Below are 23,121 nucleotides of genomic sequence, written 5' to 3'. Positions count from 1 at the left end.
CTGGAATTTAAATAAAAACTTGACAAAATTAAAACTAAAATTGTGCCAAATAATTTAAAGTTGCATTTTAATATTTTTATACTTCTAAGCATAGTGACTATAGCTAGCTTACAGAGTTGATTAAGATAAATTTATATTCTTGATGTGTTTCATCTTATGTCAGAGGATAAAATGTGAAAACTACAACTAAAGTGTTGAATAATCATGAAATACCTGTCTCAAGCACAAGAACTTGCAGGGAGCACTTGTGCCCCCCAACAAACTTGGTTATATAATAATTTGTTCAGTAACTTTTACATGCTTGAGTAATAAAAAGATATACATAAACATTTATCTAAATGAATCTTTCCAGGTCCCTCTGAAAAGCAGATGCAGAGATAAATATAGTAGCTTTGAGATGGGAGGGAGACGGAATCTCTGTGGAGTATAAAAGGGGTGAAACAGAATTGGGCTAATCCGAAAAACTTTCAACCAACCCAGTAAGGACCTCTGTGCTGCCCTGTGTCAGTCAGCTGGGGGCTTCTTATGCCTTGGCAAGAATGTTGAAAGGATCCCAAACGTGGCTGGAAAATGTCAGCCAGTGGCACTGCACATAGTTAAAATGCAAGTGCTTTCTTTTCACACCAAATAACAAAACATTTCTGTATTAGTAAAGTGTATTTTGGAGATGTTATAATACTTACCTAGTGTGAATTTTCAGAAAGGATGTTTGCATTACAATTATGAGATCTAGAATACAAATGTGTTCCCCAAAGCATTTATATCACTTGTCCAGTCTAGTTAATCACAGAAATCACTTATATAAATAAAATATCACAAAAAAACTCCCATGATGTAAAAAAAAAGGAAAGTAAGAATTACTTTATTAGTATAAATTTATTCCATAAAATCAAATTTATATGTATTTATTGTAAATTTAATCAATGAGAACCATGAGACTGTTTTAGTGAAAACAGACATTTAGAATTACAAGTTATGAATGACAGTGATAGTCTTATAACTACTCCAACATCAATATAATTTTGAGTTTTTTCTCATTGTAAAGAATCTAGGAAATCTGATGATCAGTTGAAACTTAAAACTGTATTATTTTCTAAATAATAGAGAACATTGTTCAAAAAGGTAAGAACAGAAAGACACAATTTTCCATGCAGATAAAACAATATATCAATAGTTTTTAAATTGTAAATATTTGAGAATACATGTTACTTTTATCATAATTTTTAATAACTACAGTATATATAAAATTAAAACTGGGTTAAAAGTATGCAGAATCTCTGAGGTACACAGCTCTAAAGAAAATAGTTTGTAAATTATTCTTGATGATAGTAGGAGATCCATGGCAATACTTTCCTTTAACTCACAGGTGTGCAAAAGGCTTGAATACCCCTGAATAGCAATTTACATGCTGAGGAAAATGATAAAATCGTGGTCAATAAATTTTCCAGCTTCTGTTAGCTTGACCACCTTTTAAGTATTGCATCTGCCTTTGGCTCTAATCATGATCTCAGGGTTTTGAGGCCAAGCTCTGTGTGTGGTTCCCTGCTCAGTGGGGAGTCTGCTTCTTCCTCTCCCTCTGCCCTGCCAGGATCTCCCTCAAATAAATGAATGAAATCTTTAAAAAAAATTAAAAATAAATAAATTTACACAAAAAATAGCAAATAAGGTACATTTTTTGGTTTGATGCCTCTAAAGATTTAAAAACAGTGCTGTACTGCTTTACTTCTCTTTAAAATGTTTCAAGGTCATTTGCTGTAATTAGACAAATTATCACTTTCTACATTTGAAGAATCCCTACCATACATTTTCTACCAATAAATCTCTGTTCACTAACAGCAAAGGGTCATAAACTCATCTATAACTATACAAGATATGAATCTCAGCAGCTTTTCTTACCTGCAGACTTTATTAACAAATGAATAGAAAAAGAAATATTATAAGCCTGTTAATGTGTTACCTAAGTAACTAGGGGCTGCCTATTTCTTTGCTTTCAACTTCACAGGGTAGATTAGTATACTCTCTACAGATTTGCCCCTGGGGCAGGGCGGTCTTAACATTATTATCTACTGAAACTAAATTTAGACAGTAGTGGTAGGTCACAACAGAAGTGAATTTCTATGAACCTGAATTCACCCAGTCCTATTGTAAGCCCAAGCATGCCAGGGTCTCTCTCCCACACACATGAACAATTTTCTTACCAAATTTACTTTTGTTATTTTCTTCTACTTATTTCCTGAACCATGTTTCAAAGAGGAACTTCTCAATAAATTTCAAGTATGTTTAACTATTAATCCATTGATACACTTGAAACGGTGGCAGGGCCTGGGGCAGCCCTGGCAAATGAAGCTTTACTCAGCCATACCTTCAGGGTTCTACCCAATGAGTACATCTCCTTCAGTGTACCACAGTGTACCATAGAAACATTCCCATTCTCCAGTTCTGTGTTAACTTGAGAAATCTTGAGAAATGTTGAAGAGCATCAACTTAATTGTGCAACTCACCTGCTTCAGTGTTTATTTCTTCTTTTTACTTCAAACTGTGCACATCACATTAGTAACAGGTAAGTTAATATAAGCAGAAGTTGTTATGTGCCTATTTCCTCAGTGTTATTGCATAAGTCATAAAGATCAGGTTTAGAATGATTCATTTCTTAAATGCTTTCTGGAGATTAATCTAAATGCTAGTTTATTGGCAAGCAAAAATTAGATATTAACTATCATTTTTATGATTTCCTTAATATAAGAAAAGTATAACATTATAAAATTTTTAAAAAATAGGAAGTAGAGTAAGATCTCCATTAACTCATTACTCTCTTAATTCATCACTATTATTATTTTTCCATAGTACATTTTTATTTTTCTAAACATTAGAATATTAACTTGGAATATAAATTGACATTCTCTTAATTCTAAAGAGCATTTCTTTGGTTTTGTGCTTAAACTTGTTCATCTGTGTGTCTTTTCTTTTTATTCAAGTATAATTAACACACAGTGTTATTTTAGTTTCAGGACACAATGAAATGATTCAACAATTCTATATATTACTCATTATTCATCATGGTAATAATAAGGGTACACTTAAACCCCTTCATCTATTCATCAGTGTTATTTTGCTTGCTACTAACATTCTTTTTCTTTAAATACCCACATTTTTTCATACAATTTAAACCATTGTATACCTGCTATCTATATATTGCTTTTGTCAAAGTAACTTTGCTCTCTAAGCATTTTCTGTGTTTCTATTCATTCTGCCTACTCCATCAAATTGATATACCGTGTTTTCATTAACCATTGAACAAATATTCCTGACTCAAAGTATATTTACTTAACTTCAATTTTCCCCAGTATGTAACACCAATGTATTTGGATCTGTGTAGACAGCATTTTATACATACCAAAGTACATGAACATACATATGGATGTTGGTAGCTCTTGTCAAAACACTTTGCAAAGGGTTGTAGTGAATATTACTCCACTGGTGATATCTGAGCATCATATTTTAGTGGAGCTCATGTCATCAGTGAGTCTTTGCTACTAACTTTTGAACCACATTTGGGTTTAAGAAAATTGGAGGTAAACAGAAATCTTTTTTTTTTTTTTAAAGATTTTATTTATTTATTTGACAGAGAGAGATCACAAGTAGGCAGAGAGGCAGGCAGAGAGAGAGGAGGAAGCAGGCTCCCTGTTGAGCAGAGAGCCCGATGCGGGACTCGATCCCAGGACCCCGAGATCATGACCTGAGCCGAAGGCAGCGGCTTAACCCACTGAGCCACCCAGGTGCCCCGGTAAACAGAAATCTTATCCTCCTTCTTTTCTCATACCTCATGCTGAGTTTTTTCATCAGCCTTTCTCTCTGACCCTTCATCATAACAAGAGCAGCAAGAGCGACTGGTCCTCTATGCCAACCCTTTCATTTCCTTATGATAAAATTATTTTTTTCCCCCTTTTTGACTCATTTGAGAAGCCAAACTATTGTCAGCTGGATCCTGGCGCTGCTGAGCAGCAAGAAGAAGACACCAGGAAAGCCCAGGAAGTGTGCACAGCAATGCCTGACTTTGCAATGGTAAGTTTCTTCTCCTCCAGGATTTGTCAATTTTGATTTTACAGCTCAGTCAGCAATGCCATGTGCTGTTTGCCTCCTGTCTAAGTTACAAAATAAAGAGTTATTTTCTCTTCCAAGGTGACAAGCTTGAAAAAATAGATATAAAAACCTCCATCTCTCCCTATCTATTATATTTTCTACCTGGATGACATGAACTTTTGAAACATGTGAACCACAGAAACTGAAGAAAAGGTAGTAGCTGAGCACGTTATATCACTTTTCCTGCATGAACAAAACTCTCCCCAAATATTATTTAGCCACCATTATTATACGATAGTAGTAGGTAAGATAACATGTAGAGAAAAAGAACATATTTTCTTATGATTCATTATTAATATATAAATCTGCAAATCTAAAAAGTCCTATAACTAGTTTGTATAGGAAAATATTTATTATTCATCACTAATATAATGATAATAATTTTAACACTAATCTCTTAGCATTTCCTTCTGGGTTTGGTTGCTCATAATATTGTTTAGAATATAAGGTTTAAGATTCTGTTCCTCTTCATTTTTGTTTTTATTATTGTTATTTTCAACATAGTTTTTAACTGTTAGAATCACAAATCATATAAATGCATTGTTGAAATATCCACAAATTCAGAAAACCCTTAACAAAATAAGAAAAAAATGTCAACTATAATTCCTAGGTTCAGAACTAAACACCATTAGACATGTGGGTATAATCCTTTCATTTTTTTCAACACAGATAAAAATAATATTTGACAAATTTAGATCAAATGGAACATACTTTTTAGAGTGTTTTTTCTTGAAAATGTATAGTGAACATTTCTCTTGTCAGCATATATTCCTCTACTGTTTCATTATTAATTGCTAATTCCATTATGTTACAGTAAAAAGAGAGAAAGAAAAAAGTGGGAGAGTCAAACAAATCTGGATGAGAATATGGTGTCTGTCACTTGAGAGCTATGTGATCTATACTTCTCTACATCTCAGCTTCAGACAGGGGTTCAATATACCCTCAAGTCCACTTTCTTCAGCCATGTCCAGTCTAATAAGGCGTCTGCTAAAGGCATTCTCCATTTTGATTACAGTGTGTTTTTTTTCCCTAGCATTCCTTTTTTATCCTTTCTAAGAATGTCCATCTCTCTGCTTATATTGCCCATCTGTTCCTTAATATTGTCTACTTTTTCCCTTAGCACCCTTAGCATACTGATCATAGTTATTTTAAATTCCCAGTCTGATACTTCCAACATCCATGCCATCTCTGAGTCTGGTTCTAATGCTTGTTTTGTCTCTTCAAACTGTTTTTTGCCTCTTAGTATCCACTGTAAATTTTGTGAAAGCCAGATATGGCCTACTGTATAAAAGGTACTGTGATAAATGTGCCCTTATTGATGTGGTGGTGAGACGTTGGGGGAGAGGAAGCATCCTACAGTCTTGTGTTTAGGTAGTCTTTAGTGAGTATGTACCCTTGGACTATGGCCTTCACTAGTGTTTCTCAGTTTTTCCCCCTTACAAGAGATAGAATGGCAAGAAGGAGCTGGAGTTGGGCACTGTCCCTCTCCTAGATCAGTTAAACTTCAATAAAACCCAACAGGTTAAGCTCTAGTAAAGTAATCCTCCTGAGGTCAGGCCTTATAGAGAAGAACATAACATTTCCCATGTATTTCAAAATGGCTACTTTTCCTCCCTTCCTGCCAAGAGTATGAAGGGATTTTTTTCTCCAGTCTTCACTGAGAAATTGGGTTCCTGGAGATAAAACTCACAAAAAGATTGAGTCATGCTGGAATTCTCAACTTTCAGACTCGTTCACACAGAGCCTTTAGAAATATTTCAATCACGGTTCAGGAATCCCTCCCCTAGCACTGCTTCTCATGGAGGTTTCTGCTCCTGAGCTTCTGCTAAGTTGTAACTATCTGCATTTGCCTGTCTGTTATTCCAAATTTAGGGGCCCTGTGACCTCAATTTCCTGACAAGTCTAAGAAGAGTTATTAATTTTCAATTTGTTCAGCTTTTTACTGATAGAGTAAAAAGCTTAGGATAGAGTGGAAATTTCCCAGCTCCTTACATGCCAAACAGGAGACCAGAAGAGATGAGGGACGTTATAAAGATTGCAGGAAATAATGCATGAAAGGGGCTAGTCAATATTGGGAAATATATGAATAACAGAAAATGTGAGAAATTATTATAAAATTTTATATTTATTGTCTATGTATCAAATATCTATCTTATGATAAAATGCCAGTAAAATTGTTGCCTATATATCATAAGCCTATTTATTGATAAAATACTTTCTTGAAAGTTTCTAAAATTTTAGACTTTTTATAAATTTAGTTTCCATTATTTTTAATACTAGCTCATTTATTAACAAATGAATAGATCTTATTGTTTGAACATGTCTCATTCATTACTAATAAAACTGAACCTGTTTTCATACGTTTGTTGGGTATCTGTTCTGTAAATACAGCCCAAACCCATATTTTAACTAAGGTAATAAAGACTTCACTTTAATCATATTTTATATGATTCCATGAGAGTCATAATCCCTTAATGCTATATAATACAGTAGAATTCAGTAAAGCCAGAATTCAGAAAAATGGAGGCATCTTAACATTTGATATAGATAGTAATTAAAAGCCAGAACATTGTCTTCTAGTTTGACTGCATAGTAAAAAAAATGTATCTATGTTTATAACATAGCAATCATGTAATTACTTATTGAAATGAATCTAGTTTTCATTTGCTGAATCAGTCAAAAAATATGAGGCAATATAACTTCTTTAAAATGATGTTTTAAAGAAGGGAACTGATTTTGATATCAAATATTGATAAGAACTTTACTTTTATTAGCTAGCTTAGTCTAGTCACAAAAGAAAGTAGAAACCTCCTGTTTTTAAATATTTCTCTGAAGAAAATGCTACTAATATTTCATTTTCATTTCTTTTTCACCCCAGGATGGATTCTAAGTTATTGGTTTAAGTTTGAAATATGTACTTGTCATAAGTGAATAAGAAATGCTCACCCCTGATGTTAGAGAGGAACCCCAAGTAAATTGACTTCAAAATTGAATAAAATCCTGGTTTCTTATGCAAAAGCCTTAAGATGGGAAGGAAAGAGGGTGCCTGGTTGGCTTAGTCAGTTAAGCTTCTGTCTGGTCCCAGGATCAACACTCCTGTCACTTTCCCTGCTCAGTGGGGAGTCTGTTTCTCTCTCTCTCTCTCAAATAAATCTTTTAAAAATTGGATAGTGAAGGGAAGGGTAGGGTAAAGCAGGGGAGGAGAGAGGAGGGGAGGGAAGGGGAGGGAAGGGAAGGGAAGGGGAGGGGAGGGGAAGGAAGGGGAGGGGAGGAGAGGGAAGGAGAGGGGAGGGGAGGGAAGGACAAGGAAAGACAGGAAAATACAGGGCAGGGCAGTGAAGAAGGGAAGGAACGAAGGGGGAGTAAAAGAAGTGCAAAGTGCCAAACTTTGTACAAGCTACACATTATATGATTTGCAAAAGATAATGAAAGTATTGAGAAATGATAGATTCTTCACAAGCTAAATAATAGTTTCCAATATTTAGCCAGTAAAAGGTAAAATAAATAAATAGCTGACAGACTTATTTTCTTCTCCGTATGAGATCTAAGAACTTCTACTAACTCTCCTTCTCTGCCCGATTCCCTGGTGGAGTTAGCCCCATGCAAATTGGGCTAATTCTGTTCCCTTTGAGATTCCTTGTAAAATTATGCCTTGTAGATTCCAGAGACTTTGCCAAAAGCTTTCAGCTTGTGCTTTGGTAAGTAAAACTTCATCCACAGTGGCACAAACAGATCTGCCCTCTAAAGAGACTGTTGCAAAAGTCAGACAGGTCTTATAACACATTTTTCTTTTAGAATCATAAAGTAGTGGAGCTAGGAGCCCTTTGGATTTATCAGAAAGATTAGGTCAAGGTTATGTGACTATTTAGGACTCTAAACAGAAATTCTGATTCCATGTTCTTTGTTCTTTGTGGAGTTTTTTGTTTTTTGTTTTTACCCTGATCATGTCACACTAAGTCTTTTGCATGTAAGACAATTGCCCCAGTGTATTATCATATTGCAAAGCGTCAGAAAAAAAAAATCATTTATGGCAAATGGAAATGGCTGTTAATATAAAATATTGATACTTTCCAGTGATATTTTCTCTTTTAACCCAGAGTAATTTAGGACACCATACAGAGCAGTTAGTCAAGTCAAAGGAGTTATTCTACCTAAATATAAGATTGATTATGCCTTTTAATATTGCTATTTCTAATTAGGCTCACTAGGAGATTTCAATCCAAGAGAACAGGTCTCAAATCACTCATTGATTCTGTTGTATAGTATTGCTAATGAGGAAAACAGAGTAAATTTAAATCTAAAATTAAGTGGACTATCCTGTGAATTTCAACTACACATCTTATCCTTCTTAATGTAATTTCTTCGAAATTCCTTATATTTTATTTCATATAATCAAGAAATATTTCATTTTTTATTTGAATTTCAGTTGTAAATTAAATGTCACCTGGCCTTACAAGGTTGTTGGAGAAAAGAAAATGGGTATTTTTTTTTTTTCAGTGGATCTGTGCTCACCACTTTCCCCCTTCAGTTTCCCTGTCACTTCAGAAAGTCCTGAGAAACCTCTCTTCTCACTTGTAGTCTCCTCAGGTGTCCACCAACCAACTTCTTTTCCTGCTCAAACTTTACCCACATCCTCTGCCTTGAAGCTGTTAGAAGGAGCAGCGCTAATGTCACTGTACTTTCTGCCACTGAAAGAATACTAATGTCCATTCCCAAAGCAATATCTCCTCTTGCCGGCAATGTCACCAGGCCTCTGGGTGCCAGACTACTGAATCCCATGCAATGATAGAGAGAATAACTGTCTACTCCATGTAGTACTTTTCACCTAGAACCCAGAGCAGCTGAGTTTGTGCTCATACTCAGTCTCAAAATCTTATAAAATTAATTAGCCTATGTAGTGAGGCGAATAGTGGTCATCAAAAAATACAACTAAATAAATAAAAGTTCAAGTCCTAACCTCTGTATCCTGTGAATGTGATCTTATTTGGAAAAAGGGTCTTCACACATGCGATCACACAAGAGATCTACATGAGATCACACAAGAGATCTACATGAGATCATCCTAGATTTAAAGTGTACCCTAAATTCAATGACAGGTATAAGAAAGAGAAAGAGGAAGATCTGAGATACAGAGATACAAGGGAAAAAGCCATTTGAAGAGGGAAATAGAGGTTAGAGTTACGACATACAAACCAAGGAATGCCAGGATCCACCAGAAGCTGGAAGAGACAAAGAAAGTTTCTCCCGTACAGACTTCAGGGTGAGCATTGCTCTGTCAAGACCTGATTTAATTTTCTGGCCTCCAGAACGGTGATAACAATAAATTTGTGTTGTTTTAAGCCACCAAGTTTTTGGCAATTTTTTGTGGTAGCCATAGGAAGCTAATACATGCCCCTTCCAACACAGCACAAACCTAGGCACGAGAGCAGGGCAGGAGGAAGATGACATATTACCATTGTGTTGCTTATTTGTTAAATACATATTTATTGGGCAGTTAGAAAGTAATAGAGCTAAGGCATGAACCAGGTAGACATAGTTCTTTCTCTAAAATCATGTTTAATCATGTAATGAAGGTAGACATTAGTGAAGTGAGATGATTTTTATGACAGAGGTATTTAGCATATTGTGAGAGACTAGAAGAAAAAGAATGACCTCTGGAAAAAAAAATTAATATTGACATTTGTACCTAAAACACAAAAAAATCTATTGTTTTGTAGTTCTGGAGCCTGAAAGTTCAAGATCAAGATGTTGGCAGGGCATACTGCCCCTGGAGGTGCTTGGGAAACTGCTATCCCATGCCTCTCTCCCAGCTTCTGGTAGCTATAAGTATTCCTTGTCTTATGGATACATGATTCCAATCCTCTGTCTTCATGTAGCATCCCCCGGATAGGTCTTCACTTGGTTTTCCCTATGCATGTCTGTATGTCTAAAGTTCCCCTTATTGTAAGAACACCAGTCATATTAGATTAGGGCCCACCTTATTGGTTTCAATTTTACTTGATTAGTTCTGTAAAGACCCTATTTCCAAATAAAGTCACATTCTGAGGTACTCAGCAGAACATTGCAACATATGTTCTTTTGGGGGAAGAGATACAATTAGAAAAACAAGAACAGAAACAATTAGAGAATTCTTTAAGAATGAGAGAAATGACCAGATTATTACAAAATGATGACTGTAGGGTATTCTGACATTAGAAAAGAGTATGAGTGAAAGAAAGGGGATTATTAGAGTTTCCTAATCTTAGTTCTTGTATAATAGGACGGTGCCCCCAGATGATACCTAAATTTTCCTCCTTACTCAAAGCACTAGCTATAAGGAAAATACCTATCCTCTCCTAATTATGAAATAAAACTGCAGTGATTGCTAAGAAATAGGCTTATATGAAGGGAAGAGAGAGAAAAAAGAATGTTATCTCTGCTATTGGTATCACCATAGTCCTTAGTTTCCTTTTCTAATAGTATGAGAGGTCTATTCCCTTGTAGTTTATCAACAAAAGTTCTTTGGTTTGGTATTCTAAATATATTCTAAACTCATAGAATATATTAGCTATTTTAGCCAATGTATTAGCATATTAAACCAAGTTTAAAATGTGATTATAGCTCAGTAAAATTAATTTCTTCCACATGATTTTCTTAAAGGATTGGACAATTTCGAGATTATCTTCTTGAAGGTAGAATTCATTTTGGATTCATGTCAGGTCACTTGCCATTCAATTCGACACAATAAAATGGTCATTTTCTGTTTGTATTAGTGTGTGTATGTGAACTAGAGGATATTACAATATTCAGGGAGTAGGCACAAATGCACAACCATGTTAGGGAAGTGTCCAATTTATAGGGAGATAATGAAATGTATGTTTTATGAAGGGCAAGTGAATTTTCTCAAGGCTTATTCTTAAGGGAATCGTGTCTGCTTGAAAGAGTACACTCAGAAAGCAAAATCTATACTGTTCTACAGCAGACACTATAAAAATGCAAATTAAGGTTGAAGCATGCCTTATTCATGAATTTCTTAAAGTATTGAATTTGAATCTCTTAAAAATACAAAGCTAAAGATGGTTTTCATTTAAAAAGCCAAAAAATAAAATATGTATTTAAAGGGATAAATTATACATAAGCATGATTTATAATTTATTGCCCATAAAACTTTTATCAAAGAAACAAGGAGAGTGGTATGTATGCAAATACAGGGAGGCAAAATAAACATATTTCTATAAGCTGTGCACCAGAAAAGAAAGGGCACTTGACTTATATTAGTTTTCTCTTTTAAATGTGGCTACAATCCAAATATGTTTTTAAGAGTAAAGCTTAAGGTATTGCTAACACTAGAGATGTGCTTTTTTTGTGCTTTGGTATTAAAGCCAAATATTTTGCTCTAGTAGGGGTACCTTCTGTTCTGTTTCACACAATCCAGTTAGTGACAGTGACATGTGCATTTATTAAGTCTTTAAAGACCATTTATTTTCTGTTGTTTGTACTGTTGTTGAGCCCTGGTTCCTTCCTGACTTATTTCCATAAGTGTCTCATGCTTGAAAGTCCTACATATTTAATAGTCAAAGAGGATATCAGAACCATAAAGCGGGTTTAGATTTTCTAATCCACAACTTCTGGCCTTTTAACAAGAACCTTTGTGAGAATCAGGCAACCTCTATAACTTTCCACTTTCAGTCCGCTCTTCGGGTTTATGATAATGAAAAAATATATCGTGTATCTAGTTCTGTTAAAGAAAATTATAACCATAGTTTGAAACTTAATGGACTATAGCATCGGTTCAGATTCACTCAGGATTAGTTATTACCTTCAAGAAATTGGCTACATTTATTACACTACCTCACATACATTTTGACAATATACAGTAAATAGAAAGAATATAAATAAAACTAGTACCTAGTTTTTAAACTTATATTTCCTCCTATCACAACATGAATGAATTTTCAGGATCTTAAACACATCACAATGAGAATACAACATGCATTAACAAAAATCTCTCTTGAAGTGCACTTATCAAACACTCCTGTCTTCAAAGGGTATATTGCCCATGAAAAGTATATATTCCATGCCAAACCAAAATTCATCTACTTCTGCTAACTTTGTACATGAAAATAGATGGTACTTAGAAACTATCAAAAAGAATTACATGAATTACAGAATAACAATAACAGTGAAAATTTATCTCTCATATATCAAGTGCCAAAGGGGGGGAGAACAAACTTAAAGAACATTTTCTTCTTCTCTCTCTCTCTTTTTTTTTAAATTTATTTGAAAGAAAGAGCATCAATAGGGTGAAGGGCCGAGGCAGAGAATCTTCAAGCAGACTCCTCGCTGAGTGCAGAGCCCAAAGCAGGGCTCACCCAGGATCCTGAAATCATGACCTGAGCCAAAACCAAGAGCCAGATGCTTAACCAACTGAGCCATGCAGGTACTCCTTAAAGAACCTTTCTAACTGTAGTGCCTAATCTTTACCCCTTTTAAGGATTGATCCGATTGCTGAAATCAAATATACAGGTAATTCTCTAAATTACACTAATTTTATAATTTGACCAAATGATATGTGAAAGACTTACCTGGTCTCAGATACTATATATATTAACTATTCTTAATAACTCATTTCACTTTATCATACTGTCTGAAATTTTATCTTACATTCAACCATAAATGGTCTATTTCACATTGCCATAATCCCTAGTTACCAGTTACATATTAGTGGGTTACTTGACTATTTCCTTGAAATAAATATTGAGGGAATGAGGCATGTGATGAAGACAAGGCAATTTCACTGCTTATCTATGAGTCTGTGAGTACGAAAGTATAGATTAAAGCTAAGAAAAAAATGAGTGTAGCTTGCAAATATATACCAGGATAGAAGAATTAAGGTATATGGCACCTAAAGATTGTGAAATGACAATTCTAGGAAGTTGGATATCAGTACACAATGAAGCAGACAGTATAAACAGTACATAGACACAATGTGTGTTGTTTAGCATCAGTTTTCTTCATATGCATATCTTTGAATTACTTCTAGTAACTTTTGGTTAGTACCAAATTGCATCTGTACAATATGTACTTCCAATCTTCCCTTCCAAATTTCCTTGCAGTTTCATTTTTCTACTTTCAATGTTGTCATCAGTTTGTGTTATTGGTTTAGTTCACTCTGATCCTTCAATTTTTAATCATTAGTCATTAATGGGAACAGTGACCCTGAGTATACATAAATGAGTACCAAACATGCATTAAGTCTTATATGTTATCAAATAGTGAATTATAAGGAATAGCATTTTAAACAGGTCCTCATTGCCTAGTTTCAATGACAAATTTACTTCTTCCTTAAGGAAATCTTACACATAGGAAAAAAATGCTGCTACCTAAGTACTATAGATTGACAGATTCTGGTAAGTATCTCCTCGCTAGTGAAAAAAAGTTTCCATTTTTACTTCCACATTAAGTAATCATTTCTTTCTATTTATCAGTTTTATTGGAATAAAACCTTTTTTTAAGAGTTTATCTATTGAGGGATGATGATAATGATGAAGATTAAGATAATAATAACTACCTACATTTGCATATCCCTGAATTATTTACAAAAGCCTTTATCTATATCATTTGTTTCATCATTATGAAGTAGGCAGGGGAAGTATTATTACACCTAATTAATATAAATAAGCAAAGATTAGAGGGATTAAAAGGCCTGTCCTGGAGTGTAAGTATATATATAAAGCAGAATCAAGCTTAGGTCAATTATTTGATATTCTACCACAAGGTCCCCATTACCTTGATGATGTGTTTAAATGTTATTTAAGGTAGAGAAAGATGCACTGGGAAAAAAAAAAACCCTGGTGTTTAATTTTCCTAGTAACTGAAAACAGGAAAAGGACACTAAGAAAGAGATACATCAAAAATCAATTTAACTGTCTTTTCATTTTATTTAGACCAGTTTTGGGGGCCTTTCCCAAAATAAATAAATAAATAAATAAATAAAAATTTAAAAAAACAAGAGAGAGTGTTAGTTATTTGTTGTATTATACTGTGAAATTGAATTGAGTCACTTAGCCCAATGCTTTCTCTTCAATATCCCAGAAAAGCAATCACTCTATCTTCATATGGCTTCCATAATGAAAATTTTCTAATTACTAATTTCTTAATCAGTTGAGAGTGGGTCTTTTATATTTGTTCTACCTCTTCTTTCTGGAGACAACTAAATACTTATAATCCCTTTTTGGCTGGTGTAGGTAGTTATCTGTCTCCCCCAGGCCTTCTTTTAACAAGACTCTAGTGTGGCAAGCATCTTAACTAGCCAGGTAGCACCATGGAAGTTTTATGTGGCTTTTCCAAGAGCCTAATCTCCATACACTATCAAGATACTTTCCATGGGATCTGTACTTTCTCATCAGTCATATTTTTCCAGGGAAGTTTTCAGTAACAATCTCCAAATTTTAGTGGCCTAACACAACAAAGGTTTATTTATTCCTCACTTTGTACTTTAGCTGGGCATGTGTAACAAGTCTTCAGTTATATTCTATTTCTTGAAGACCAAGCTTGTGTATAGTTCCTATTTTGTTCTCATGGAAAAAGGAAAAATGAAGTGGCTGAACCTAATAGCACTTAAAACTTCTTTCCAGGTTTTCATGTCACTTCTGCTCATATTCTATTGATGAAAGCAAGTCACATGGCCAAGCCCAAGTAAAGGACACTCTTCTCACAGGGAAACACTACAAATTGTGTAGCTCTCCCTGAAGGAAGATTATATATCTCAACTGGTTGCCATGTGACTGCAGTGCCTCCCTGGGAGAGATGTACCTTAAATGTCAGAGATGATTTTTCTGATAATTGGGAACAATATGTAATCTACCACAGTTGGAAATTGTCAGAAAAATTATTTCTGACATTTAAGGTATGTTATTGATAATTCCTGGCTTCCCTGAAGCAACTCACCTATTGTCGCTTTAATTATGCTGTTCCCTCTGGGCAGTCTAGTCTCAACTGATAACATCTGTGACTAAAAGACATTTCTTGAGCAAAGTTGTCATTTGATGGGCATGGATTTTAAATATACTGTGTTTCCCCCTGGCATGATCTTATACTTAGGCCCCAGTGAGTCTTTCACTGTGTCCTACTCACTAATCCCTCAAGCATGATACTTGCCCACTTCTCCCATACAAAACAATTAACATGTGCTTCAATATCTATTTCATAGGGGTATTCCATATAGTGCCTTTTTTTTTTTCCATCATCCTAAGTAATCTTTACTATTTTTGCAATTCCCTTGTAGTGTGATTCAAGTAACTGGACACAAAGTAAAAGAGAGTAAGTTCATTTTGATTCCATGCACCCTGTTTCCTAGAATGCACTACAAATTTATTAATGGTGATCATAGTAATGCCTAGCCTTCTTCTGTACACTATGTCTCCATCAGTGCATCCTAAATTTATTTGTGGTAGTCATAGGTCATATTAATTTGTAACAATCTTGGAGTTAACCAGGTCCTCAAAATCATAAAATGTCATTAGTTCATTATAACTGAGACTTGTGGTTCTGTTTTTCTTTTTAATGTGTATCAGACTAAGTATGGAGTTCTGAATTATCAAGTTGCTTCTTGTTTGATTCAGGGTGTTCTTCACACTTCTCAAGATCTTTAGAATCTGAATTTAGCATATAATGTATTAACTACCAATCTAGATTTGTGTCATCTACAAATGACTTCTGTGTGTTCAGAAAAACCATTGATAGAACTGTTGAATGGGACATTTTTAAAGTAACAGAGCTCTGAAACATATTGTTAAAGACCTTATCTTAGTAGACAATGATGCATTAATCAGCAATCACCTGTCCTTCAATCTACAGTCCTTTACCAGCATCTGGTGTGTTTCTGTATCTTATCCACAAAGATATCATGACAATGCTGTGAGGGCTGTCGCACTGTAACCATCCTATCTTTTGCCAAAATCAGTTCAGTTACTCTAATAGACACTAGATATTCCCTCTCCCCTCCTTGCTCTCTGTGTGTTCTTTCCAAAGCTCTGTATATATTAGTGGAAAGAGACAATCTTTCAAATGTTCATCAATTACCATGTTAAAAAAAGGAGGCCTTTTAAGTGTGGGGATAAAAAGACCAAAAACAACAAAGATGAGAAAGGAACAGAGACAATCTACAGGAACAGCAACTTTCCAGGAAATATAATGGCATTAAATTCATGCCTACCAATAATTACTCTGAGTGTAAATGGAATAAATGCACCAATCAAAAGACATAGGGTATCAGAATGAATAAAAGAAAAAAGACCCATCAATATACTGCTTATAAGAGATTCATTTTACACCCAAAGACACCATCAGATTGAAAGTGAGGAGGTGGAAAATTATCTATCATGCTATTAGACATCAAAGGAAAACTGGAGTAGTCATACTTATATCAGATAAACTAGATTATAAACCAAAGACTAATAAGATATGAAGAAGTACACTATATCATAATAAATGGGTCTATCGGATAAGAAGATCTAACAGTTGTAAATATTTATACCCTCAACTTGGGAGCACCAGAATACATAAATCAATTAATAACAAATTTAAAAAGAGCCTGGATGGCTCAGTCAGTCAAGCGACTGACTTCAGTTCAGGTCATGATCCCAGGGTCCTGGGATCAAGCCCACATTGGGCTCCTTGCTCAGTGGAAAAGATGCTTTCCCTTTCCCTCTGCCTGCTGCTCTGCCTAGTTGTGCTTTCTATCTCTATCCCTGCCAAATAAACAAAAACTTTTCAAAAAATAACAAACTTAAAGAAACTCATTGATAATAATGCAATAATAGTAGGAGACTTTAATACCCCACTCACAACAATGGGCAGATCATCTAAGCAGAAGATCAACATTGGCTTTGAAAGACATATTGGTCCAGGTGAACTTAACAGATATATTAAAAAAATTTCATCCTAAAGTAGTAGCATACACATTCTTGCAATCCCAATCAATGCAATCCCAATCAAAATAACACCAATATTTTTCATAGAACTCTAGAACAAACAATCCTAAAATTTGTATGGAGCCAGAAAAGATCCTGAATAACAAAATTAATGTTGAAAAAGAAAAGCAAAGTGTGAGGCCTCACTATCCCAGACTTCAAACTATATTACAACTTTGTAATCATTAAGACAGTATGGTGCTGGCACAAAAATAGACATATAGATCGATGGAACAGAATAGAAAACCCAGAAAGGGACCTACAACTATATGATCAACTTATCTTCATCAAAATAAAAAGAATATCCAATGGAAAAAAGACAGGTTTTTCAACAATGGTGTTGGGAAAACTGGACAGCCACATGCAGAAGAAGGAAACTGGACCATTTCCTAACACTATACACAAAAATAGATCCAAAATGGATGAAAGACCTAAATGTAAGACAGGAATCCATCATAACCCTAGAGGAGAACAGGCAGCAACCCCTTTGACTCAGCTGTGCAACTTTCTTACTAGACACATCTCTGAAGGCAAGGGAAACAAGAGCAAAAATGAACTATTATGGTTTCATCCAGATAAAAATCTTGTGCACAGTGAAGGGAATAATCAACAAAACCAAAAGACAATCAACAGAATGGGAGAAGATATTTGCACATGACAGCAGATAAAGGGCTAGTATCCAAAATCTATAAAGAACTTGTCAAATTCAACACTCCAAAAATATATAATCCAGTTAAGAAATGGGCAGAAGACATGAACAGACATTTCTCCAAAGAAGGCATACAGATGTCTGACAGACTTTTTTTTTTTTTTCCCAAAATGCTCAACATCACTCACCATCAGGAAAATACAAATCAAAATCACAATGAGATACTAGTCAGAATGGCTAAAATTAACAACTCAGGAAAAATAGATATGGGCGAAGATGTGAAGAAAGGAGAACACTTTTGCACCGTTAGTGGCATTGCAAACTGGTGTACTCACTCTGGAAAATGGTATGGAGGTCTCTCAAGAAGTTAAATATAGGGGCACCTGGGTAGCTCAGTGGGTTAAGCCTCTGTCTTTGGCTCAGGTCATGATCCCAGGGTCCAGGGATCGAGCCCCGCATTGGGCTCTCTGCTCAGCAGGGAGCCTGCTTCCCCATCTCTCTCTCTGCCTGCCTCTCTGCCTACTTGTGATCTCTGTCTGTCAAATAAATAAAAAAATAATCTTTGGAAAAAAAAAAAGTTAAAAATAGAACTACCTTGTGACTACTGGTTATTTATCCAAAGGCTACAAAAATGCAGACTCAAAGGGACACATGCATCCTGCTGTTTATAGCAACACTATCAACAATAACCAAGCTATGGAAAGAGCCCAAATGTCCACTTACTGACAAATTTTATATATATATATATATATATATATATATATATATATATATGATGGAATATTACTCAGCCATAAGAATGAAATTTTGCCATTTGCAACAATGTGGATAGAACTAGAGAGTATTATGTTAAGCAAAATCAGTCAAAGAAAGACAAATATTATTTGACTTCACACATATGTGGAATTTAAGAAATCAAATGGATGAACACAGGGGAAGAGAAGGAAAAATGAAATAAGGTAAAAACAGTGAGGAAAGCCATAAGAGACTCTTAACTACAGAGAACAAAATGAGGGTTGCTGGAGGCAAGTTTGGGGAGATGAGCTAAATGGGTGATGAGCACTAAGGAGGGTACTTGTTGTGATGATCAATGAGGTTGTATGTAAGTGATGAATCACTAAATTCTTCTGAAGACAAAACAACACTATATGTTAACTAACTTGAATCCATCCTTAAAAAATATGTGATTATACTGATATGTAAAATTTGCCTGAAATTTTTATTTTAAATGTGATAACCCATTTCTCATAAAATACCAAAATGATTTGATCATTATCATGACTGAACCCATATATTCTACCACTAAAAATAAATAATATAGTCATATTAAAGTCACTGATTTTTTTTTCTTCCCCTAATTTAAGATTGATTGTTTGCTGTTTTAATAGCTTGTGTCCAGAACTGATTGACAGGTGGTAATGAGGTGCAAATGATATGCAAATTGGGTCATTTAATTAATAGTTCATGTAAATATCAATTTTTACTCAACTCACTTCCTATATATAGTCTTGCATATTTATGAGAAATAAGTTGTATACATTCCTCAAAATAGAGAAATATATGTTTTCTCTTAATATTATTGTTCACACCGATGTTCAGGTAAGGAGCACTGCCTGCCTCCCTTTCAATTCCTCTAAGAGACCTTTTCTTTCTTATAAGTCAAATTCTTACCTATTTCACAAGTCTTTTGTAGACCCTCTCCAGCCCACTTAATTGGAACTTAATATTGATTATCTCATCTCCTTTCTTAAGTGTTGATGATGATACTATTAACTATGGATTCATTTTTGTGAAGAAATTACTGAAAAAAAAAGAAATTACTGATTACATATGAAGGTGATCTCTCAAATCCTTTTGAGAGGCTTGAGAGCATTGGCTGTCACTACTTGCCATTCTTCTTCTTCCAACATTGCTACTTATATGAAATTTTCCCTCGATTCCCATCTTTATATTACATTGCAAGTCAGCAAAATCAGTGGACATAATTAACATTAAAATAAATGTAAGAACAGATGGGTATTCTTTTCAGTCATTCTAATTTCATCTTTATAATTAGTTAATATGACAAAACCTAATAAGGAGAATTCTAAGAATCTTAATCATTTTAAGTCTACCTAGCTCCCATGGCAAGAATTGCAATTTTAGTAATATTCTTCACTTATGTGAACTGTCTTATTTATGCATATTGTTCATATTTTTGGATTCTTTGAAAGTTTAACTGTTGATACAAAATTTTATTTTCTTTCTTTCTTTATTTATTTGTTTTTTTAATTCTCCAGACCAGGTGTGGACCGGAGGAGTTAGAGGACAGGCGCCGGAGGTGAGCGCCACGGCATGAGGACTTGAGCCAAATTTTTAAAATTTGGTCTTGATACAAAAGGACTTGATACAAAATTTTAAAATACTTATTTTATTTTAATTTTGGATAATATAAAACTATAGAATTTTTCTCCTCCACTGAAAAACATTTAACATATGCCAGAAAGATTTCTATCAAATATGTTTAACACATTAAAATTTGGTGTTCATTGGGTTATGGACTTTGGGAACAGTATGTGCTATGGTGAGTGCTGTGAAATGTGTAAGCCTGATGATTCACAGACCTGTACCCCTGGAGCAAATAATACATTATATGTTAATAAAAAAAAAAAAATTGGTGTTTAAAGTGGTAAGAGTCAGGATTTTTAAATTACCATTACCTTAGTCCTGAGGGCATCAAGTCCGTGAGACAATAATTTTATATTCATACATGTGACTTAATATTCTTTAGAAATACTGAATAATCTAATAACTTAGATAGCAGCAGAATTCCCTATACCTTTTAAAATCCTGTCTAGTTATTTTCATTCCTGGAAAAAGCACATTTTTTTAATAATTACAGAATTGTATTTAGCACAAAGTAAATTACATTTACTTTATCCTTGTGTCACATAAGGTCAAATGCCATCTGTTCATGTTCTCTGCTCTCCAAAATGAATAGTGTTTAGGTTTCCAAAAGATATACAGATGTTGACAGCCTGTGGGAAACCTAACATTTTGTTTTTCCAACAATTTTTAGACATCTATTCAATGGATTTTGGCATGAACATGGGAGAGCATGAGTTCAATTTATGGTCAGTATTGGCACCTTAGTACTGGATGTAATAAATGGCATACAAATGTTTTATTCATTATGTTGTGCTCATTGTTTTAATGAACAGAAATAAGAGAGCAAGTAAAAACCATGTTCCATAACAAAATGCTACTTCAAATAATGTAGTTCATTATGAGCTCACTAGCCATACTAGGTTACAAATCTGTGTATGGAATTGACAATCCTTTTTTGTTGTTGTTTTCAATTTGGAACAATAGTATTTTAACAGAGGCCATGAATACAATGGGGGGGAATTAAATGGAAGTATGAGGCTTTTATCTAGGTAAATAGATAACAGTTAGCTTGTTTTTTAGATTAATGTTCCTGAATTCATTCCCTTTGCTAGTGAAACCTGGTACATTTTGGTAATTCAAGAAAATTCAGAAGTTAATTTTATATCCCATGTCTCTCCATTATGAATTTCCATCAGTGTGGAAAATATGTGTATAAAAGTAGATGAGAAATACCATCAGAAATTCCAAACACTAATAAGAATATGCCTATTAATAAGCCCCTAATAATTCTCTCTCCATTTGTATATAGTCATACGTATCACCATGTCACCTGTCCCAGATTTCTTTATATAGTGATATCTAGTAATCTTATTTACCATATAAGTTGTTACTCAATCATTACATGCTACTTGCAAAAAAAAAAAATCTCAGATTCTTTCAAAATATATTGCATTTTAAAGATGAGCAATATCACAAGAAATATCAATAGAAGACATGGTCCTGCCTTGCATAAATTTCTATATTGATGGAGAAAACAGATAAATGCAAATGAACTTTATATGAAATACAATCAAAGGTCATTTATTCATATCACTGTTAAATTTCTAGAGAATTTAGATAAATTCAATTAGGAACCCAAATGAAATTAGCAGGAAAGTTTCATCTTCTTGTTTGGTTGTAGAGGAAAAATACACTGTATTTTACTGCTTTAAAATCCTCAGATAACAAACTTTACTCATTTTTTAATAAGACCGAATTTATTATGCATCAACTGTGGATAGTATCTTTTTTGATATGCTAGGTTAAGCAAAATCAGTCAGGAGGACTTCTGGCTCCTGGTCCAACATGTAAGAAGTTTGGAAATCCAGTCAGTACTACTAACAAGCGAAAAGCCAACCAAACTATAAAACAACTTTTTTTAGATCCATAAGAAAAATGAGGTCACGAGGTAAAATATGTTCTCAGATTGGAGAGTGCTGGTGAATACAAAAAATCACAACTTAGTAGAGCAGAAACACACTAGGAAAAATCTCCACAGGAACCACTATCATGCACATTATGTCTCGCTGGACAGGATTTAAGAGATTCGAAAAGCAAAAAGAATTTGAAGACACAGAACAGGCATTGGAACCAGATTCAGACATGAAAAAGATGTTGGAATTATTGGGCTGGAAATTTAAAACAATTATGATTAATATACATAAGACTCTAATGGATAAAATAGACAGCATGTACTAACAGATAGGCAAAGTAAGCAGAAAAAAATGGAGATTCTAAGAAAGAAAAGAAATGTTAGAGATCAAAAACAAAAATGAAGAACAATGTCAATGGATTTATTTGTAGACTGCACATGGCTAAAAAAAAAATCTCTGAGCTTGAGGACAACTTAATTAAAAATCCCAAAACTATAAACAAAAAAGACAAAAGATGGAAGAAACAGAATATACAAAAATTGTGGGATGCTAATAACAAAAGGTGTAACATAGGCATAATGAAAATATCAGGAGAAGAAACAGAGAATACTTCAAATAATGACTCATAATGTCCCCAAATTAATGCTGGACATCACACCACAAGTCCAAGAAGCTCAGAGTATAGCAAGCAGAATAAATGAGTCCCTCTTCCCACTCAAAAAAAAAAAAAAAAAAAAAAAAAATTCTAGGCATTCATTTTTTAAAATATCTTACAGTTTTTTTTTCTTTTTTTTTCCAATTTATTTATTTTCAGAAAAACAGTATTCATTATTTTTTCACCACACCCAGTGCTCCATGCAAGCTGTGCCCTCTATAATACCCACCACCTAGTACCCCAACCTCCCACCCCCCCGCCACTTCAAACCCCTCAGATTGTTTTTCAGAGTCCATAGTCTCTCATGGTTCATCTCCTCTTCCAATTTACCCAAAAGCACATACCCTCCCCAATGTCCATAACCCTACCCCCCTTCTCCCAACCCCCCTCCCCCCAGCAACCCACAGTTTGTTTCGTGAGATTAAGAGTTTTTTTAAAGATTTT

Source organism: Neovison vison, chromosome 6, assembly GCF_020171115.1.
Source record: "Neovison vison isolate M4711 chromosome 6, ASM_NN_V1, whole genome shotgun sequence".
Lineage (NCBI taxonomy): Eukaryota > Metazoa > Chordata > Mammalia > Carnivora > Mustelidae > Neogale > Neogale vison.
This window is presented reverse-complemented; position numbering follows the sequence as displayed.